The sequence below is a fragment of the Camelus ferus genome, chromosome 13 (genome assembly GCF_009834535.1).
Source record: "Camelus ferus isolate YT-003-E chromosome 13, BCGSAC_Cfer_1.0, whole genome shotgun sequence".
Lineage (NCBI taxonomy): Eukaryota > Metazoa > Chordata > Mammalia > Artiodactyla > Camelidae > Camelus > Camelus ferus.
Window position 1 is genome coordinate 58,022,565 of NC_045708.1, and position 19,573 is coordinate 58,042,137.

Sequence of the window (19,573 nt, forward strand, 5' to 3'; positions counted from 1 at the left end):
AGCCCTGACACAACAGAAGGCTGCACACAGCCCACGTAGGTGACAACCCCTAATGCATATAGCTCTGATGACCGGAGGGGACTGGGCTGTTGGGCCCCATAAGACATCTCTTACATAAGACCTCTTCACCAAGGTCAGGAAATGTAACTGACCAACCTAATGCACAGAAATAAAAACAAAACCAGTCAAAAAGAGGAAAGAGAGGATTATATTCCAAAAAAAAAAAAACCTCAAAAGAACTAAGGGAAGTGAAAATAAGTAATCTACCTGATAAAGGGTTCAAGATAATGACTCTAAAGATGCTTAACAAAGAAAAATGGATGAACACAGAGTGAAGCTTAACAAAGAGTTAGAAAGTAAAAAGAACCAATCAGAGCTGAAGAATACAATAAATGAAATTAAAATTACACTAGAAGGGATCAACAGTAGATTAGATGATACAGAAGAATGGATCAGCAAACTGGAAAACAGAGTATGGAAACCACCCAAGATGAACAACAAAAGTAAAAACAATTTTATTAAATAAGGACAATTTAAGACTTCTAAAACAACATCAAACATACTAACATCAGCATTATAGGGTTCCCAGAAGAAGAGAGAGAGTGTATTTGAAGACATATAGCTGAAAATATCTTTAACCTAGGAAAGGAAACATTCAGGTCCAGGAAGCACAGAGAGTTTCAAATAAGATCAACACAAAGACATCCACACCAAGACACACTGTAACACACATTAAAACAAAAAAATTAAAAATAACCTTTTAAAAAATTTAAAAACAAAATAAAATTTAAACTTTTTTAATTAAAAAAAAATTAAAAAGAGAGAATCTTATAAGTAGTAAGAAGGCAACTAGTTACATACAACAGAACTCCCATAAAACTGTCAGCAGACTTTTCAACAGAAATTTTGCAGGCCATAAAGGAGAGGCATATATATAATGATATATTTAATATGATAAAAAGAAAAAATCTTCAACTAAGACTATTCCACCTGGCAAGGTTATCATTCAGATTCAAAGGAGAGGTAAAGAGTTTTATAGACAAGCAAAAGCTAAGAGTTCAGCACCACTAAGCTGGCCTTACAAGAAATGTTAAAGGCACTTCTCTAGGTGGAAAAAGGCCACAAGTAGAAATATGAAAAATTGTGAAAGTAAAAAATCTCACCAGTAAAAGCAAATATACAGTAAACATAGTAGATCACTTATAACACTACTATGAAGGTTAAAAGACAAAAGTAGTAAAGTCCAAATCCACAAAAAAGGATATGCAAAACAAAAATATAAAAGATGTCAAAAGAAGTGTCTTGGTGGGGCAGGGAGAATAAAGATATAGGGTTGTTTGAATGTGCCGAGCTTAAGAAATCTGCAACTTAAAACAAACATGTACATATACAGATTGTCATATATAAACCTTATAGTAACCACAAGCCAAAAATCTATAATACATACACAGCAAAAAAGGGAAAGTAATACAAACATAATACTAAAGATAGTTATCAAATTACAAGACAGCAAAAGAAGGAACAAAAACAAACTATAAAAACAACCTCAAACAATTAACAAAATGATAATAATCACATATCTAGCAATAACTACTTTAAATGTAAATGGACTAAATGCTCCAATCAAAAGACACAGAGTAGCTGAATGGATACAAAAATAAGACCCATATATATGCAGCCTACAACAGATTCACTTCAGATCTAAAAAGACAGATGAAAAGTGAGGAGATGGAAAAAGGTATTCTATACAAATGGAAATGAAAAAAAAAAAAAAACTCATATCAGACAAAACACACTTTAAAACAAAAACTGTAACAAGAGACAAAAAAGGACATTACATAATGATAAAGTGATTAATCCACAAAGAAAATACAACAATTTTAAATATACACACACACAACATAGGAAAACATACACATATAAAGCAAATATTAATAAACATAAAAAAGAAACTGACATTAACACAATAATAGTAGGGGACTTTATAAACATCCTACTAATGTCAATGGACAGATCACCCAGACAGAGTATCAATAAGGGAGAAATGGCCTTCAATGAATACCTTAGACCAGATGGACTTAATAAATATACATAGAATATTCCATCCAAAAGCAGAATACATATTCTTTTCAAGTGTACATGGAATATTCTCCAGGATAGATCACATGCTAGGCCACAAAACAAATCTCAATAAATTTAAGAAAACTCAAATCATATCAAGCATCTTTTCCAGCCACAACGGTTTGAGATGAGAAATCAACTACAAGAAAAAAGTAAAAAAAACACAAACACGAGGAGGCTAAGCAATATATTACTAAGCAATCAATGAGTTACTGAAGAAATCTAAGAAGAAATAAAAAAATACCTGGACACAAATTAAAATGGAACCATAACAATCCAAAATCTGTGGGATGCAGTGAAAGCAGTTCTAAAAGGTAACTTACAGTGATATAAGTGTACCACAGGAAAGAAAAAAAAAAAACTCAAATAAACAACCTAAGCTTACATCCAAAGGAACTAGAATAAGAACAGGCAAAATCCAGTTAGTAGAAGGGAAAAATCATAAACATCAGGGCAGAAATAAATGAAACAGAAACTAAACAATGAAAAGATTAATGAAACTTAGAACTAGTTCTTTGAAAAGACAGACAAAATTGATAAACCTTTAGCCAGACTCATCAAGAAAAAGAGAGTACCCAAATAAATATGAGAAATGAAAAAGGAGAAGCTATAACTGACACTACAGAATTCAGTGGATCAGAGGAAATTAATGCAAACAGTTATACACCAATAAATTGGACAACCTAGATGAAATGGATATATTCCTAGAAACCTACACTCTCCCAAGATTGAATCAGGAAGAAATAAAAAATATGAACTTGTTGATTACCAGTAATGAAACTGAATCAGTAATTAAAAGAAAAAGAAAAACAAAAAGCTTCCCCCCTAAAGAAGTCCAGGCTTCACAGAAGAATTCTACCAAATTTAGAAAAGAGTTAATATCTATCCTTCTCAAACTATTCCAAAAAATTGAAGAGGAAGGAATCCTTAGAAATTCATTCTACAAGGCCAGCATCACCCATACCAAAATCATATAAAGAAACCACAAAAAAAGACAATTTTACAGGCTCATATCACTGATGCGAAACAGACACAAAAATCTCAACAAAATTTTTAGCAAACCGAATTCAACAATACATTAAATGGATCATACACCATGATCAAATAGGTGTTATCCCAGGAATGCAAGGATGGTTCAATATCTACAACTCAGTCGATGTGATCTATCACATTAACAAGTCAAAGAATAAAAATAGTACACTTATCTCAATATATGCAGAAAAAAGCCTTTGACAAAATTCAACATCCATTTATGATAAAAGCTCTCAACAAAGTGGGTATTAAGGGGCCATACCTCAACATAATAAAGCCCATATATAATAAGCCCATAGCTAACATCACACTCAATGGTGAAAATTTGAAAGTATTTCCTTTAAGATCAGCAACAAGGTAAGGATATCAACTCTCACTACTTTTACTCAACCTAGAAATTGAAAGTCCTAGCTTCAGCAATCAGACAAGAAAAAGAAATGAAAGGTATTCAAATTGGAAAAGAAGGAGTAAAACTATCACAGATACACACAATATAAAAAATTTCTAAAGACATCACTAAAAAACTATTAGAATAAATTAATCCAGTAATGTTGCAGGATACAAAATTAACATACAGAAACCTGTTGTGTTTCTATACACTAATAATAAACTATCAGAAAGAGAAATTAAGAAGACAATCCTATTTACAATGGCACAAAAACATAACAATAAATCTAACCAAGGAGGTAAAAGACTTGTACTCACAAAACTGTAATAAGATGATGAAAAAAAAAAAAAAAAAAACAACTGAAGATGACTCAAATAAATGAAAAGCTATACCATACTCGCAGATTGGAAGAATATTGTTAGAATAACCATATTACCCAAGGAAATTTACAAATTCAATGCAATCTCTATGAAAATACTAAAGGCATTTTTCACAGAAATAATTTTAAAATTTATATGGAAGCACAAAGACTCCAAATAGCCAAAATAATCTTGAGAAAGAACAAAGCTTGAGGTATCATGCACTCTGATTTCAAACTATACTACAGAGCAACAGTAATCAAAACAGTATTACAGGGGCACAAAAACAGGCACATAGGTCAATGGAAAGAAGAGAAGGTGAAAAAATAAACCCATATATACAAAAACAGTCAGCAAATCTATGACAAAGGAGACAAAAACATACAATGAGGAAATGACAGTATCTTCAATAAATGGTGCTGGGTAAACTGGACAGGCACATGCAAAATAATCAAACTGGACTTTGTCATACCATACACAAAAATAAAATCAAAATGGATTAAACACTTAAGTGTAAGACCTAAAAGCCATAAAATTCCAAGAAGAAAACACAGGGAGTATGCCCTTTGACTCTGGTCTTAGCAATATTTTTTTGATTATTATCTCCTTAGGCAATGGAAACAAAAGCAAAAATAAACAAATGGGAGTATGTCAAACTAAAAAGCTTTTGCATGGCAAAGGAAACTATCAACAAAATGAAAAGTCAGTCTACTGAATGGGAAAAGATATTTGCAAATGATATATTCAATAAAAGGTTAACATCCAAAATATATAAAGAACTCATACAACCCAACATCAAAGAAACCCCCCAAAAACCAAAAATCTGATTTTAAAAATTGGTATTTTGAATAGGCATTTTCCAAAGAAGATATACAGATGGCCAGCAGACACATGAAAAGATGCTCAACATCTCTAATCATCAGGTAAACATAAATCAAAACCACAATAAAGTATCACTTCACACCTAAGAATGGCTGTTATCAAAAAAACAACAAGTGTTGGCGAGGATGTGGAGAAAAAGAAACCCTCATACACTGTTGGTGGGAATGTAAACTGGTCCAGCCACTATAGAAAACAGCATGCAAATTCCTCAAAAAATTAAAAATACAACTGTCATATGATCCAGCAGTTCCATTTTTGGGTATTTTTCTTAAGAAAACAAAAACACTAATTCAAAAACATATATAATGCACCCCTACATTCAATGCAGTATTATCTACTAATAGCAAAAATAATGGAGGCAACCTAAATGTCCATCAACAGATGGATGGATAAAGATGGAGTGTGTGTGTGCATGTGTGTGCACACATGCGTGTGTGTGTGTATATATATAGGGAGAGAGAGGTGGGGGGGACTATTACTCAGCCATAAAAAAGAATGAAATCTTGCCATTTGCAACAACATGGATGGACCTAGAGGGTCTATGCTAAGTGAAATAAGCCAGCATGAAAAAGACAAATACTGTATGATTGTACGTATATATAGACTCTGAAAAGAAAACAAATGAGCATAACAAAACAGAAAAAGACTCATAGACACAGAGAACAAACAGGTATTTGCCAGAGGGGAAGGGATGAGGGGATGACAAAAAACAAAAATAAAGGTAACTATGTGAAGTAATGCTAATTAGGTTGACTGTGGTGATTGCTTCACAATGTATGTAATGAAACCATCACACTGTACAACTTAAATATATACAATTTCTGTCAATTATACCTCAGTAAAGCCAAAAATGGATTTTTAAAAAAAATTGACCGCATATGTGACCATATTATTTTTGGTCTCTATACGTTGGTCTCTATGCCTGTCTTAGTGGCAATACTATTAACTTTCTTACAGTATGCTTTATCATTAAAGGTTTTAATTTTTATAAAATCAAACACACCTTACTTCATAATAGCTTCTAAGTTTCTCATCTTTAAGGCTTCCTTCACCCTAATTTACAGAGCTAAAGCTGAATAACCTTAATTTTTCTTTTTACAGGGCTTTAATCTAGAGTTTATCTTAAGACAGGAATCCAATTTCATTTTTTTCCAGATGGGCAGACATTTGTAGCAGCACCATCTGTTATATAATCTACCCATTTCCCACTGAATTTTAATACTATCTTTACCCTTTATTAAATTTACACATAATATATTTCTGAATTCTATTTTGTTCTACCACTCTGTCTATGCCCATACCATATTAATCTGATTCAGAGACTACATATTCTATATAGAATATTTTGATAACTGTAAGACATACCTCCTTCACTGTTCCTTTTCAGTTTCCTTGGCTAGACTCTAAATACTCTAGAAAATTTGATAGTTTTATCTTTTATATTCTAATATTAATACCAGTTATTTAATTTTACTGTTTTAACACATTTATTAGAATCTCTAAAGGCAATCTTGAATATAAAGGTGATTGAAAGCATCATGTCATGGTTCTTCTATTGACGGTTCTGCCATTTAGGTTATTTGCTACAATTGTCTTGTAGTCTTAATTTACCACATTTTAAAAATTACAAATGGTCTCTTTTTTAATTGAAGTATAGCTGATTTACAATATTATATTAATTAGAAATAGTCTTAATGAACTCTATTTAATGTCTTTTCAGCAGCTACTGATGGCTTACTTTACTCCTTGTTTCATTTGTTGGTATCTATTATCATAACAGATTTGATACTATGATCCTTGCATTGATGTAATATATCCTATTGGGTCAAAATGTACTATTAGTCCATTGCTTCATATCTAGATTCTACTGGCTAATATTGTATTTAGAAATTCTGCATTTCTAGGTATAAGTGAGACTGACCTTTTTTGGCAGCACTTTAATCAGGGATAAAAGTGTGTGTGCGCTTCACAGAAAACATCAATAGCTTTACATCTTCTATACCATAGGTTTAAAAAAAAATATATATATATATATATGGTGTTCATAAATTAAACGAAAGTCAGCTGTGAAACTATCTGCGCTGCCTCTTTCAAGGAAAGATCCTTAAGTGGGAATTGGTCAATTCAAGTTTTTTTTACTTCTTGGGTCAATTTTACTAATTTATACACATCTTACTGTAAATTATCCATTTATCTTGATTTTCAACTTTGGCATCGTGCCATAGCATGTAATATTCTTAAGAAGGTTTGCCTAAGATTGCATTAGTCTCTCCTATAGCTGGGTATCTATGATGTTTCCTTTCTCATTTCTAACATTGCGTATTTTTATGTCATTTTTCCCCCATTCTATATGAGGTTTATCTAGTTCATTGGTCCTTGTAAAGAACCAGCTTTGGGATTTATTCTTTCCATTATTTTTGTTTTGTTGTTTCTAATTCCATTAATTACAGTTTTATCTTTAATCCCCACGTCCTACTTGGTTTTGGTTTTATTTTCTTAATCCCTAAATACGGGTATTGAATTCTCTTAGTTTTGTTTACTTAATAATGAAAGTATTTAAATTATACATTGTCCTCTAAATACCAATGTTTGCCAGTGGAATGCTCTCCTTCTTAATGCTTTCTAGATAGCATACAATTTCACCTTTGATTTTAAAATATTCTTAAGCCCATCCACAGAAGAATGGATATATAAACAGTATATTCACGACTGAATACTATAGACAGTGTAACTTCATGAACTAGATGGATAATTTATGAACGTGGATAGATCTAAAGGACATAATGTTAAGTGGGAAAAAAAGAGGCAGAATGATACATACATACTCTGTGATACCACTAAAATTAAAATGTAAAACATGCTAAACAGCACATTGTATCTGGATGTAAACATCCATTGTAAAAGCATAAAAATACAGCTTTGAAGGTTATGTCCTCAGAGCAAAGAAGAAAGGCGGACTAGGGAAAGACTCAAATAAGCCCTCTCTGTTCTGCTATTAATTTTCTGGTATTCAAGCAACATAACGAGAATTAATGCATATAAACAAAAACTAACAATTTGTACTAGGGCTATTTAGCATTTCCTATAATTAAACACAACACATCAAAACAGAAGGCCTGTAAAATTCTAGTTACCTAGGTTTACTCAGTTAATTCACTATGGTAACAGGATCATTCTTTTATTCCTTCCTTTGATATTTATTGAGAGAAGGGCATTCAAATATAGGAGGATAAGACAATAGTAGCCTTTAGCTACTTGAATTTCCTCTCAAAGTGTACACCAAAACAAAGAAGGCATGCATGTTTCCATTCTGGTCTGAAAGTCTGTTCACAGGAGGTAGGTTCAGGATATTAGAAAAAAGAGGCAACATGAAAGCAGTAAAAAAAAAAATAGTAATAATAATAGTTTTATATGAAAATGCTATTTGTTCAGTCTACAGAAGTAGCTCCCACAAAACTCTGAGACTCCTCTAAAAGCCTGTGAATCACAGGTTGGGAATTACTAGGGAGCACAAAACAATTCAAATTTTGCATGAAAATTAAGGCTTTCCATAATTTCACCTCAATTTGTCCTTACCTTTGCAATCTTTTATCAGGCAACTTTTTTCTCTATCTACCTATCTAGACTATTTGAAATTTCCTCAGCCATAATGATGGTAATAACAACTGAAAATTTTTCTGGGTTGAAACAATTGCATTCATGTTGCATGATGTACAGCTTTGGGGAGGCTCAACTGCCCATCTGTAGATTCAAAACTGCTTCTGAAGATACTACTTTTAAGGGGGCGGGGTGGGGGGGTGGGATACTTTAGCTGTATCCAAGTTTCAGGCCCCAAATTCTGACCGTCATCCTAATAACAGACTAACAGACAGTCAAATTTTAATACTGAAAAAGCATAGAGACCAGTGTTATTAATATTCACTATACATCAAGACATAGTTGGTAACCTAAGAACCTTTTAATATTGAAAAACTGCCCACACCTACACTATCTAGTCTATTTCAAGAAGTAAAGATATCCAAAGAATCAAGTTCAAGTGACTGAGAAAAAATTTATGTCAGAACTGGTAGCTAATTTATTAAACAGAAAATTAATATGAATCCATAAGAAAGTCTGTACTAGCAGTTAGAAGAACTGTTCAATATTTTTAACCAAATCGGATAAAGACACATAAGGCAGGCTAGTGAAATCTAACTATAAAATCATAAAAATAAGTTTTTAAAGAAAAATAATTTACTTAGAAAAGTGAGCTAAAATTAACAAGGATGGGTGTAATATGCTATATTGGGATTAAACAAATCTACTGTCTAAAGTAAGGCCAAAAAAAGAGTTTCAGGTATTTAGATTCTAGATGCTAGAAGATGCATAAAACAACTGCAATTATTACTCAATTTATCAATGGGATAGATTTCAGAATAAAAAAAGCCAGTCTTATTGTACTGATTAACTAAGTAGATTATATCTTGAATATTTTATTTATGAAGAATACTAAAACTACAGAATAAGAATGCCTTCCACACAGTCTTAAACTGAAAACTGTATCTTCTGATAAAGACAACACTGTGGCTAAGAGTAAAGTTTCGGGAGCAAGGCCACCTGAGTTCAAATCCAAGCTCCACTGTGTCCTAGGTTTGTGACCAGAATTAAGTTTCTTCTCTGTGCCTAAATTCCCTCATCTATAAAGCTGAGATAATGACAAATATCTATGTCATGGAGTTTGGGTAGGGGGGAGGTTTACATAACATATATATGTTAACATACATAAAGTGCTTAAAGCAGAATGACAATAAGCACTCAATAAATGTTAACTATTATATGGAAAAATTGAAAGCACTGACTGTTTAGACAGCAGAAGGCCATGGAGACATTTAATTTATGAAGTCTGCTGCACTAAAAGAACTGTGTTTCTTGTCCTTTAAACAAATATTTTTTTCAAATCTTCACACAGATCTCACAGTCCTATAAATCCTCCCCTAATTATTCTTAATTTTCATTCAAACCATAACACAGAAAAATAAATTTAGTACTAAGCTTCCATTTTCCCTCTTCCTAGAAAACATGTCCTTTAGACCCTTAACAGTCTAATTAATGAGAGTGTCATTAAGTCTATTAAGAGAACTATATAATCTCCTGATTTCTCTACCTGCAATCTATCTGATCTAGAATCTAGTTCGTAGCACTGCCACAATAAATCATCCAAAAGAACAGCTTCCATTTGGCAGGCTCACTCTAAATATAAACTCCCATTGAGATGAGTAAACATTAATTAGCATTTCCTATAAAGAAAAATAATCTGTCCGACAATGGCAAAGTATAGTCAACTGTAGTCTTATCTAATTGAAATAACTGTGACAGACACTAAGGGGAGGGGCAGGGAGGCGGAGAGGGAGAACAAGAATTAACGAATATAATAGAGTTCCAATAGAGGCTCAAACCAGCTGATGGTAATTTTCACCCCAAGTCACTTCAAAGCAAGAATGGAGAGGTAATTAAATTAACAGAACATTACGGGACAATCATTAAAACTACTTAAGTAAAACATGTAGAATCATGGAAAAATAAATGTAACCACCATATTCAAATGAGAACCACTCCAAGAAATTTTGTCTGTTTTTCTTTACCAGAATATTGTAGACTATAAAAAAGTATCAAAATTTATTCATCTAAATAATGCCTCTACTAATAATACTGTAAATTCCTCCCTCAGGATTTTATAAATAGTTAAAAATTATAGGAAATGGTCTTACTTTACATCACATTCAGTCTCATATTTTCACCATATTGCCGTATTTCAGGACTGTGCTAGGCCCTAGGAATATAGAGACTAATTTAACAAGGCAAAATAAAGTATGAGCCAGACACTGTATGTCTAGCGAGAGTGGCAGCACTGTTCAAATCTCCACCCTACTTTCCATTTTGAATGACTGGTCAACTACACCCACTTTATCAACACTCTTCAACACCCTGTAGTTCCTTTATTTTCCTGAAGTAACCAATTCGAATGTCAGTGACCTCTGTCAACTCTCCTCAATAACAAGTTATCTAACTCTCAAATCTCAACACCATTTTACAGTCCCTCCTCACTTCCTATATTCTCTCAATTACCAAATTCGCCTGCTTGCTTCTTTATTCCATCCCTTTCACTCAATTCACTTTTCTTCTAGGTCTCCACCTAAATTGAGGCTTTTATTTCACCTCTGGATTATTTAATGAGAATGCCTATTAACTGACACAGTTGACATCTGGCTCCCCCTACCTCTTCAGCTCACCCTGCAGGTGGTACAGATAGTATCCTGACACCTTTCCACCTCAATCAAGTCTCTGCTTCTCAAGTTCTCCAGCCTATCAGGAGCTTGCCCAATTCTAGCTACAGGAAGAGGAAGTGCTCAAGGCATTTCAAGGACAATCTCAATCAGTGAGGACTGGGGTTAGGTGGAAAAACCTCTCAGCTTCCCTTCATTTGCTAGGGCAATTTGGAGACAGTTCTACAAAAGTCTCCACAGGATTAAGCTCCTAGGTGCCCATCCATTGGCCTTTTTTCCTTTCCTTGACTCTTTGTCCACTCTCTCACTTGTGCTTCCTGGCATCTCACCTGCACCCACGTTATCTCAAGGTCTGCTTTCAAGACAGCACTTCAGAGAAACTACAAGGACCACAAAAGTGACTCTATCAAGACCTAGATTAACCTAAAGCTGCCCAAGTGTTCTCTTGGTCTCAATCTTTGCCAGTTACAGCTCATTCTGCATTCATGTGGATCACTTCCGGTGAAACATTTTCAATGAAGTCTTTCATAATTTCTTTTTTCCATCTCCTATTAACTAACATATGAACCATAACTTATTATCACCAAATTGTTCTACTGATCTTTTCTCAAATGTAACTTGTAGCTTTCCAAGAACGCAATCATCTGTTCATTTTAGAAATGTCCTCCAATTCCCCTGTTGAAAACCTTGCAAAGTTCCCTCATCTCAAATACCATCTCTGCCAGGACCCAGTCACCAGTAATGTTTCCCTCACCTAAATTCCCGATTATAATATTCATAAGACATTTTATTGCAGTTGTGTAAAAAAACTACCCTACTTGACCACAAGCCTGACTCCAAGTTGTTAGAGGGCAAAAGCCATGTTCCATTCTTTTATTTTCCAAAGGGCTTTCTCTGGTAGACTCACAGATACTGACCTACTTAACCTTCTAAAGTAACTTTTGAAAGGAATATTTATTTTGCTATATGAATTTTCTTATATATTAGTTCTCTTGATATATATATACAATATAGTATATACACAATATACAATATATACTATATTGCACAAAATGCATGCTCTTTTTTATAGACAAACCAACTGTACTTATCAGACTCTTTGGAACTGTGCTACTTATCAAAATGCTCCTGAAATCACATGTAGACTTTACCTTTTAAAGTTTAAAAAACTACACTAAAAAAAGCTGTTACTTATTCCATTGTTTTTTAGAAATGACATTTCACATTTCTCACCAAAAATCTCTTGCCATCTTATGTACTTCATTCTCCTGCAAAGGGTCCACAGCCTATCACACGTAATAGTTCACAGTGCTCCAATATCTAGCTGAATTCCAATTTATATTAAAGGTTACTTCAGTAAGATTATTTCAGGCTTCAGGGAAATTCTGATCCTTACACAATCTCGCAATGCTTCTGTCATGGGAAAAGACTTTATTTCTTGGCTTTTCTAACTCAGAGGATTGGCATGAAGATCAAATAAGATTGTATATGTGAAAGGTCGTTGAAAATTCTAACAGCAATACATGAATGTAAGAATTATCGCCTTAATTCTGAGTTTCAAATGATTAAAATCATCTATTTACTACACTCGAATGCCATTAAACTTCACTGTTGTTATTCACTTATTGGCAGGTTATAAAGAGCTCACAAAAAACAAAAAAGTAAAAGCCGGCAATAAACCAGACCAAAAATAAGAAGCAATCTTAAGTAGATCCTCCCTCTTGCATATAGCAGGAGGTCAAATATTTTATGCTAGGAATATTTTTGTACGGTCCTTTTTTTTAATTCTGTCAAAGTAAATTAAATAGCATAAAGCTTCTCGGCATAGTGTGACTATTATTACCACTTTTTCTTAAAATCAGCATTGTCTTTCAATAAGATTCCTAATTTTCCACATGTTTATATTAATAGCATGAAGACAAACAATATTTGTATGACGTTCAAATCAAATAGCCTATTATCTGATTTGGTCAGACCTTTCCAGATGATCAGTTGCCCAAACCAGAAACGGAACTAGGACAGCCTCATTAATTTTTGAAACAGGTTTTCCTTAAAGGAAATGCAATCTGATTAAACTAAAAAAATTCTATACATCTGTTAAGTAGTAAGTCTAGAGATGCTTGTGGTAAAATTTGGCGTCACTTTAGAGGCTATGCTCCTGGTAGTACATTCCCCTCTAGCCCAGTTTTCCCGGTCTAATACTGATTATATGAGAAGGTAAACCCTAAAAATACTTGAGTGCAAAACATCTAGAGTCAACAACAGCTCAACTTGCACACTGTAAATATTCAAATGAAGGGCGTTTAGTAGTAGGTAAATATGTAAGAAGAAAGGTCTGGGAAACCACACACCATGGAAATGGATTCAAACAAAAGCTGCAGATGGACAGACCGTAAGGGGTAACCTCAGAAACAGTCAGGATCAAATATTCGTCAGAAGACAATTCTAGCGGCGATGACACCTAGGTTTTCCAGCTGACAACAATGAATAACGGGGCGCCTGAGAATGCAAGAATGAGTTCGATCCCCTAACTGCGCCGCAAAGCGAAACCACAACCCGGGAGCCACCGCGCTGCGGGGTTTTCAGTCGTCTGCGCCCACCGTGGGGGAATGGCAAGCCGGAATGGGGAGACCAAGGAAAGGAGCGGAGCCCCTTTCAGGGACTCGCCTCACCCCTCCTACCTCCCGCTTCCCAGGGAGCGCCCCCTGGGTCCCCTTCCTCAAATCAGCGACTGACTTGCGTCCTCCGCCGACCCCTACCGGAGCGGCCACCAGTTCATCCCCGCAGAGCAGAGTACTGGAACGGCCTAGGCCTTCTATCCGCCCGCGCACCCACCACCACCCCCAAGAAAAAGAGGCCGCTACAGCTATCAGAGCCCCGGCGTGCGGGACAAGAGCAAGAGCGAGAGCGCAGACCCGCCCCCGCCGCAGGCAAGGCGCCCTTCGGCCCCGCGCCCCTCCCAGCAGCGTCGCACTCACCTCCACGGCCTTCCCCACGGGCCCCGCCAGCGCGGCCAACGATGGCCTGCGGCCGCACCGCCACAAGCTCCTCTTTTCCTCTCCTGGCCCAGGAGAGGGGCGGCGTCGCGTCTGGAGGGCCGGAAAACGGCTCCGCAGCTCAGCCCGCGGGGTCCCCGCCTCCCGAGCCGGCCACTTCCCGCAGCCGCCGCCGCTCCTTCCGGTGTTTCCGCGGCCGCCGCAGGCGTCTCGGGCGTCGCGGGAGGGCGGGGAGGGGCGGGGCTGCTGGGAGAGACCGCCCCGCCCCTGGGGCGTGGCCGCGGCGGCCGGGTCCAGGTGCGGAGACCCAGGCCTTCTCTCACCGCTGGGACTTCCAGAGTAGCTAGTGGTACGGGGACCATGTACAGGCGGAGTAGTTTTAGACTTGGGGCACTTTTCGTTTTTACACCTATTCTCCCCTTCTTCCACAGTCATTCTACGACCATTAGCAGCTCTTGTCTCGATGCATTACAGAATTACCTTGAGGCTCCCCACTGAAGGGCCTCAGGTTTCTGACATTGTGCAAAGAAATATTAGACTATTTATCTCAATTCAACACTTTTTCCTTCCTTTCCTCCTTCTTCTCCCAACATCTTAGGACCTAGATTCTGTGAAAGTCATTGTGTTTCCTTTACCACATCTGCAGAGTAAAAATAAAAATCTCCCATTTTCCCTTAAGCCAAAATTGAGATCAAATCAAATATTTATTAAAACCTTAGTATCTACTTAGTGACTAGAGTATTGGAAGAGATCTGCCTTCTAATTTAGGGATCTGTTAAAAATCAGTTCAGTTTATTGATATGCAAACAATAAAAAGTTAAATTAATATAAATTAATTGTTAAAATTGCCAGTTTCAGTGTGTCTGTTTACTTCTAACTTTTTGGTCTCCCAAATGGGAGCATGTACACAGTGTTATGTAAGGTGCTCAATCCTGATCACAAACAAATAGAAAATATGAGAGCTTCTTGTTCTTTTGGTATAGTAAAAAATGGAAATGAACCTCTGCCAACATCCTATGTAAGAATTGACATTGACACCAAGGCCTCAGTTTGCACCACAAATGGTCACCTATCCTGGGTTTACTGAGCATCAGCATATTTCAAAACATTGCAGTTTACATGCTACAGGATGTCAACAATGTGGTTAGTTTTTATTTTTAAAGAATCAAATGTCTAAATGTTTTAAAATATTTATAGTCCTCTTACAGAGATAAGAGAATGATCATGAAAATCATTTGTTCCCTAATGTCTTGTAGCAAAGTACCATCTGACTTGAAGGAGAGTTTTATAGGTTTATTTGAAAAGGACAAGTGTTCTAAATTTTCTTACCTTGACTGTGATAGCAAGTGGCTGTCAGCAATATGCTAACTATAAAAAAATTTTTTTTAGTATATACATATAACCTATGGCCTCAAAGTAAAAGTGATGTTTCAAAAACCAGTGAGAACTGCTTTTTGAAAGAAACTTCTGTAATGAAGGGAGCATTTTGAAAAAGGAGGTTTGAAACTGTTTCCATTATTAAGCAATATTGCTGCAAAAATTGTGTCACCTATAGAAACTCATCTCTGCATCAAAAGATGACATTAAGAGATGAAAAGTCAAGCCAGCAAATGTGAGAAGATATTTGGAATATGCATAACTAATAAAGAGCTCATATATAAATATGTGTATATATGTATTTCCATGAATCAATAAGACATCTAAATAGACAAAAGGCAATATTCATTACTCCAGAAACTCCTGCATTGAAAATGTATGAGATATGTTCTGTTATTGCAGAGTTTGAGCAAATGTGGCTCAATCCTACCAACCTGCTTGGTAACCAAGATCCTCTTTGGCTTACCTGTCCTTCAGGGGTCCTAGGGCACAGGAAAGACAAATGATGTGACTGTTCAAGGCAGGTGTGGCTCATTGCCTAGATGACAGCAGGCAAGTGCCTCTCATGGGCACCAGGTCAAGTCTTTGCTGTCGATCAGTCCTTATAAATGAAGCAAATACACTCTGACAGTGCACTCTTTCTCCCACTTTTAACTTTCATGGAGTCCCACCCTCCCTGTAACTACCAATCCATGGGTAGTTACAATTATCCTTTTATCCCTTCATCTAGAATTCTTATCCCTTCAAACTTTTCTTCATACAGTATCTCAACAACAGGCTGTAAGGAAAGATGCTATCATTGGGAAATCAATCTATCGACTCTCCTTTCAGAGAGGAGAGATTATACATTCCATAGTGTGGACACCCAGCTGAATCACACTGATTCTGTTATGGGACTCTAGAGATGCCATTTGTGTCAAATACGATGTGAACTGTAGGCCCTGGAGTTGTGCATCAGGCCAGGTAGTGAAGGCTTTCCAAATGGGGGAGGGGAGGGGGAGAGAATGAATATCAAAACAAATACCTTCTCATTTTTGCAACTGAGTAGGGCAAAAATAACAAAGCACAAAACATACATTTCGATGCTCACATACTTGAAACTGAGTTAGCCTTTGCAAACGCTGTTCCCTTTGTCAGATACTCTTTGGCCAGAGTCTCCCAACTCCTATCCCTTATTCACCTAACCCCTACCTGGATATTCCTTGTTTAAAGTACCACTATTCACCTCAGTGTTTTCATAAGCATTGAAGGATTCAAGTATTTGTTGGTTCTTAAATGGGGGCAGTGAATATTAGCCCCCTGATGGATATTTGACAATATCCCTGAGGAGGACTGGAGGAAGAAAGAGCCACATTTCTGTGCATTAATATGACAGAAGAGTCCTAAACATCATTAGAGCCCCTGATGAGAAACCCTGATTTAAACTGAGGCTTTATAATATGTTTTTAGTTATAAATTAAACTGCGGTTCCTAATTTGGTGAACAAGCAGGACTTGGTAGGGGGAAAGCAGAAACCTATTTTATTCTCTCTCATTATTGTCCCTGAATATCTGAGGATCCCTCTCTATACCTTGGACAAATACCTTGGACAAAATCTTAGCCAAAGCCTTTAGCTTTTCTAGTCCCTCAAGTAACTAAAAAGTTCTCCAGTCATTTTCTAATAACAAGTAAATGATCTTTTTTACCTGGCATTAAAAAATCCTGTGTAGCGCAATGTCAAAACCCCAGACTCATACAGTTCACAAATTCTCTGCCATTCCCTTTCCACTCAACCCCTGGCTTTGTCTGCCTTCTCCCTGGCTGGCTTTTCATTTGAGGCCCCTCCAGGGTTGGAGAAGACAATTACAGTTAGAAAAGCTCCTTTTTGACTAGAATAGTTTTAGCCTGGTGCCAGTGTCCTCTGGGTGTAGCTGAGGTCTAAAGGCAACCCTGTCTCTTGTGGAGTGCCTTTGTAGACGCATGACTAGGGTAACCTTATTTCCAGTCTCTTAGCTTAGCAATGAATCTTCTGGTTTATCTTATGACATACACCTTGGTCCTCTGGTTTCCAGGGATCCATCCCTTAGTTGGGATCATCTCACCCATGCAGGCAGTCCTATGGGGCAGCCTCTCTCAGGCTGACCCAGTCCAGCTCTCCTACATGAGGTCCTCACTTGATCCACATAAAGCACTTTTTATCCTGCACAGAAGTGTGGGCTGTTCCCAATCAGCCGTGTGCATCTTCTGCTTGGAGACAGGCTCTCCCTCTTAACTTAGGACTTTTACATGTGACTCAATTATCAATTCTTGTCTCTCGAAGATGCCAGAGATCATATATCATCTTTTCCAAATAGTCTTCTCGAAGCCCACAGACTTGGCTTGAGATGAGGCGGAAGTACCTATCTTCCCACCCTCCATAGTGGTACCTTGATTTGGGTATGGAGTTATTTGGCACTGACTTTTGGGGCCTCCGCCAAGAATCTCAGTTATCATCTGTTCAATCTTAGTAAGGGTTTGGGTTACTCTAGCTCAGAATTTCTAAGAAGGACACTATTGACATCTTGGACTGGAGAATTCTTTGTTACGGGGTATGGTTCCTGCGCATTGTGGGATGTTTAGCAGCATTCACGGCCTTTATCCACTAGATGCCAGTGCACCTCCTCCTAGTGGCAGCAAACAAAAATGACTCTGTATGTTAACAAATGTCCCCGGGGAGGGAAAAATCTCCCCCAGTTGAGAGTTATAGCTCTGTTTTAGGCTGATGCTTCTCAAACTTTTTTCAAGCTATCAGATCAGATCATTCAGAAAATAATAATACACTGAGATCAGCAGACCCACATGCTTGTAGAAGTTTCCAGCAGGGATCATTATCCGGGCATACCTGTCAGCCACCTGAAGCAAATCTGTGAGCTAGGGCATACCAGTTGGGATGCTCTTAGGCAAAATGGGATTTACTGGCTCATGGAATCCAGGGAAGGACAGCTAGAATCAGGGACTCAAACATTCCTAGGACTCCCTCATGATCTCTTTACCACTCATGTCTTAAGTTTGCCATCTTACAGTTCTACGAGCAGAGTTCCTAATTAAAAAAAAAAAAAAATCCCCCCAAATGGGCTTACTGGGTTTAATACCTAAGGATCTTTCTTATCTGAACCAGAGACTATCTTTTCAAACTGTGTGCTCTAGGCACCTGCTTCCCTAATCCCAGTCCTCCTTGGCTTTAGCATGACCCAGGTTCACTCCTCCTGTGTCATCTTTTGTTACACCTAATGAAGCACCCTGCCTTCCAGCTATTCTAATCTACACCCCATTCTCCTGAAAGGCATAGCGTTTGCTTTTGCCTCTCCCATCATAAACTAAGGAAGTCTACTTGTAGAATGCCATTTTGTCCTTTTCCTTTACTATTTTTTTTTTAATGGAAGTACCAGGGATTGAACCCAGGACTTCATGCATGCTAAGCATACACTATACCACTGATGTATACATAACTGCTGCCCTCTTTCTTTTTTTTGTTTTTCAAGTTTTCTTTTGGGAGGAGAGGTAATTAGGTTTACTTGTTTACTTATTTTTAGAGGAGGTGCTGGGGACTGGATCCAGGATCTTGTGCTTGCTAAGTATGTGCTCTACCACTTGAGCTATACCCTCCTACCGCCACCCTTTTTCTCATCTCTCAAGAGTTACCTCCTAGTAGAAGCTTTCTTTAACTTTATCAGGCCATGAGGGCCCTTCCTTCCTCCTGTGGCACACTCCTTAGTGATATTATTCTGTTGATTATAAATTATACAGGGTAATATCATTATTATACATTGCAATAACTTTTTCATGTTTCAGTCTCCTGAATCAAAATACAGGCAGGGATTTTTCTTACTCATCCTAGTATTTCCAGCATTAAAAAGTACAGGACACATGTAGGAAATGGACAAATGAACAAATATGCTACTGAAAAAGGTGAATGGATATGAAATGTGAAAGAAATACGGTGTCTTTTCTAACTTGGGGAGAAAGTAATTATCTTATACTTTTCAAAATGTTCATTATTTAAGTATGTAAACAGCAAATATAGTCCTTTTCATTTATTCATTTTAGAAATAGCCCATGGTTTTCTAGACTTGAAATGCCATGAGTTCTAAATGTACAAAATGTACACAATAAGAATTCTTATTTCCTTGGGGTTTA

At 36.7% G+C, this 19,573-nt stretch overlaps 1 protein-coding gene across 1 annotated transcript in view; it reads right to left on the minus strand.

The window, feature by feature from the left end:
- USP33 (ubiquitin specific peptidase 33) overlaps positions 1 to 14,236 on the minus strand; it is a 53,855-nt gene extending 39,619 nt beyond the window's left edge. The window contains 1 exon segment of the mRNA XM_032494625.1: positions 14,024 to 14,236. The gene's annotated coding sequence lies outside the window, so the exon portion shown is untranslated.
- Positions 14,237 to 19,573: the final 5,337 nt, after the last annotated feature.